Source organism: Cyprinodon variegatus, unplaced genomic scaffold (assembly GCF_000732505.1).
Source record: "Cyprinodon variegatus isolate N-32 unplaced genomic scaffold, C_variegatus-1.0 Scaffold161, whole genome shotgun sequence".
Classification (NCBI taxonomy): domain Eukaryota; kingdom Metazoa; phylum Chordata; class Actinopteri; order Cyprinodontiformes; family Cyprinodontidae; genus Cyprinodon; species Cyprinodon variegatus.
Genome location: NW_015150614.1, coordinates 124,139 through 128,035, shown reverse-complemented (window position 1 = coordinate 128,035; position 3,897 = coordinate 124,139).

Genomic DNA, 3,897 nt, shown 5'->3' with positions numbered 1-3,897 from the left:
GCAACAGGCTCTGCAGACCTTATGGCTACAGTTGCAGGCTCCTCCATAGAAAATAGAAGCAAGATCTCCTTGGCAGTGGGCTCTGCAACAGCAGACCCTCATTATTTGCTCGAGCCTGCAAAGTCTGTCTGTCTTTCTCCTTTTCTAGCGTATCCAACTCACCAACAGGTGGTGATAAGTGGACAGCTCTGCTCCTCTCCTCACTCTCATGTCCAAGACATGCAGCCCAAGTTCAGAAGATATGACTGCAACGTTGACCGATGTCCTAAAGTCTTGTGTGTCCTGGTGTTGATGGGCATCCTAATACTTGGTGCAATCCTTGATTTTACAAAAGTACAATGATGAAACACAGCTCATTTTGAGACCTGGGGGTTCTGTTGCACCCTATTGCTCCCTCCCAAATGTGAAGACCCCTTGCAGAATGATGGAATCCCCGGGAGGGCCACTATCCAGCAACCCCCGCAGGGATGCTAAGAGGCCCAGGTAATCCATACCACATCTCGACCCATTGACTGAGACAACAGTCAGGGGGATGTCCTTGTGTCTCTGTTCTATCACAGAAAATACTAATATTGAGTATTGTATAAGTAATGTGAAGAAAATGTTACAAATGGAAATCATATCTACAGTGTTTCTAGGTGCTTTAAGCAACACACAAAATAAATGTATTTTATTTCATGATTCTCACACCAAAAATTTGCTATGAATGAGTTACCCATTTTCTTTATTTCCTATAATTTTACTATACGGACATTTTTTACTCGGATATGCCGCAATCTCAACATTTGAAACAAAACAAGAGTCATTGATAAAACAGAACTAAGTTGTCCAAACGTTGAAATGTTTTATTGTTGTTACCTTTAGTATAAGAAAATTACAGTTGTGCCTACAATGCTTGAAACAGATGTGGAACTGATCCTTTTCAAGGTCAGTTACAGGTTTGCAAAAGCAATCTCGTGAAAAGGAGCTTTGAGATGTTGTGTTCCCTGGTTATTACAGGTCCACAAAAGATTAACACTAAATTCTCCATTCGTCTCGGGTATTTATTGGTGGTCTGACTGCTAATGATTCCTTCAGATGTTCCTCAAGTGGCCAGGTGGTGTTTTTTCTCTCTCTGCTATGTCCACAGCTTGAGCCTTGCACTTTCACCTAGGCATAATTTCCTCTCAGTGCTCCTGCTGATGGTAATGATGTCTGCAGAAAAACACATCGTAATGGTAAGTGAAGTTGATTGATAACTTTTCTTATTTACTTGACTCCCTTTAATAATATTAAAATGTTTCCATCTAACTTTTGTTGTTAACTCAACATGCCTGCTGACTTGTGTTTACCTGTAATAAACCTTTTTGCAAGAAAAGATAGTCATGAAAAGGAGTTGGGGGGGGGGTGATATATTAGCAGGTGAGAGTCCATCTTAGAGAGAAACAGCTGTCATTTTTATTTCTGGCACAAACTGGGAGCTGAAAATAAGCTCCAGCATGTGGGAGAATGACCAGCCAGAATTCTCAAAGGAAAAGACTGTCATGATCTGAGATATTTAGAGTCTCTGCATTCCTTTTGAGCTTCAAAGCAGCTTAACATGTTTTGCAAAAGATGCTCCCGTGGATGATAGACAGAGCAGAAAAATGCACAGACTTTTTCTTTTTTGTCATGACCTGAAGTTATTTATTTTATAGATTTTAATTTCAGCCTTGCCATCTTTTCACTTCTTTTAATCAATTGTCAAGTTTGGCCACTCAGCAAGAAAAGTGGATTAATTTAGTTGCTTTACTGCTTTAAAACAAAATGTCCTTCGGGACCCAGGCAGCCAGATAATCACATTAGAGTAATTCTCAGGAAACCTGTTGTCCCTCCTCCTCAGCTAAGGACTAAATAGTTCAACCGAGGAGGAGAGTCATGTAACACCCGAGGGAAAAGGACAGATTCTCTGACATCATGGGACAATCCTATATCATCTTGGAACTGATTTAAATGATATTTGCACAAATATCAGCAAAGTGCATATATCCTTATTGATTCAAGTTTGAAGGTGAAAACACAAGAGAAAAGCTAAAAAACTCTCTTAACCTTTTGGAACAATTTTAGAGTGCATTGCAAGAACATGTATACCACATGAACATTTTCACATTGTGAGATTGTGTTTCATTTTAACAAAGTACCACTTTTCATTCAGAGACTAACACAAAAACACAGCAGTGAAGTAGATAAGAAATCATACTGTGCATGCCTTTTTTACTGTTTGCAAGTAAAAATCAAAAAGACACCTAGCTATTAAAAACAGTGTTTCTTTCACTATTTTTTCTTCCGAGTTAAAAAACCCCCCATCAGAATGAAAACTATAATAGAACAATCTGGTAGAACCATTATGCTGCAGGGATAGTGAGGAATGGAGTTAAATACAGGACAATCATTCAATGCAATCTTGGCTCTAAATAAAGAATAATTGAGAGTAAGGTAGGCTCTTACCTTCCAGCTGGACTGATAGCATAAACAGAGCCTTGGAAAAAATTGAATGATTTAGATCAGAATTAGAACAAACTACACAGACCAAGTTGTATCCAGTGACACGAATTTAACTTTGGTTTCCATTACTCACTAGCATTATTACAAACCTAAATAATGGCTACATTATATAGAGTTAAAAAAAGACAAGGAGCATTGTGTACAAAGAATGGTAAACAAGAATGGTCTAGTCAAAGGCTGAAAGGTGATCTAAATGAAAATCCCTTGAAAGTCTTAAAAATTATGCACGCTGAAGCTTTCCATCTAGTCTGGCTTAGCCTGAGTTTTTTTTTTTCTTTTCCCGAAGGAAATAACCAGAAATGTTTGTCTTTAGATGCACACAGTAGAGGGATCTCCTAGAAAAATATGACCTATGTAATAGCAGAAAAAGATAGTTCAAAAATAAACACATGCTCATTTTTAGATTTTGTTTGCAAAAAAACCCAAAACAACAACCAATAAAGGAAACATTTATACGTTTCTTCTACTTCCTAGTAATATTGGGTTTTGGCCTGACTTAACTGATTTTGGAATTTTTTTTCTTACACTTTATTCTGTGATATCATATTATCAGATATTTGCAAAGAAATTGAGAGTCATGCCACCTTTCCTTTTCATCATGCATTATCAGATGGTGGAAAAAAAAGGAACAATGTGATAAAAATGTTAGATGTTTGCAAATCCCATTGCTTTATACCCACCATTTTCCTGTTAGCATTTCTGTCTATTTATACTGGTATGAACATGGATTTGTGTGTCCCCTCCCTGTGCACACCTCTGAATGTTTTCATGCATGCTAGCAGTGTTTTCTTACAATGTGAAGTCCACACCCTAAAGAGAGAAAGCGAGCTGGTACAGTGAACTGAAATAAAGCATCTTTTTTATTTATTTTGTATAAACTCTAGTGTGTACGTCAAGGGTGTGACCGGGCTGACTCAGCCTCTCTATGTTCCTTACCAGGTCCTCCGATTCTTGTCCTCCATCAACAAAGGAGTAAAGAAAAAACAAAGCTTTGCACAAAAGGTGGATTCAAAACAAACGCACAAAATAAGTTACACAAGAGACAAATCATTGGACTGAAAACTGGACGGGCGGGTTTGCTGCTTAACCTTCACCTTGGTCTGTCCTCTCTATAACATAATAAACACGTTTTTTGCTCACATTAAAGCTGGAGATGCACATACACATGTATGAACAGAGTTGTTCCCTGTGTGTTTCTCTCTGTCTCCCTTTCTCTCTCTCTCACACACACACACACTTTCTCTCTTCATAGGTATGTGTAACATCCTCCCTCGGCTGCTGACAGCAGGCTCCACCCTCAGTTACAGAGGACAGGCTGATTGACCTGGGAGGAGGAGAAAGCTTAGAACGAGAGGTGGGAAGTCAGTGGGGGGG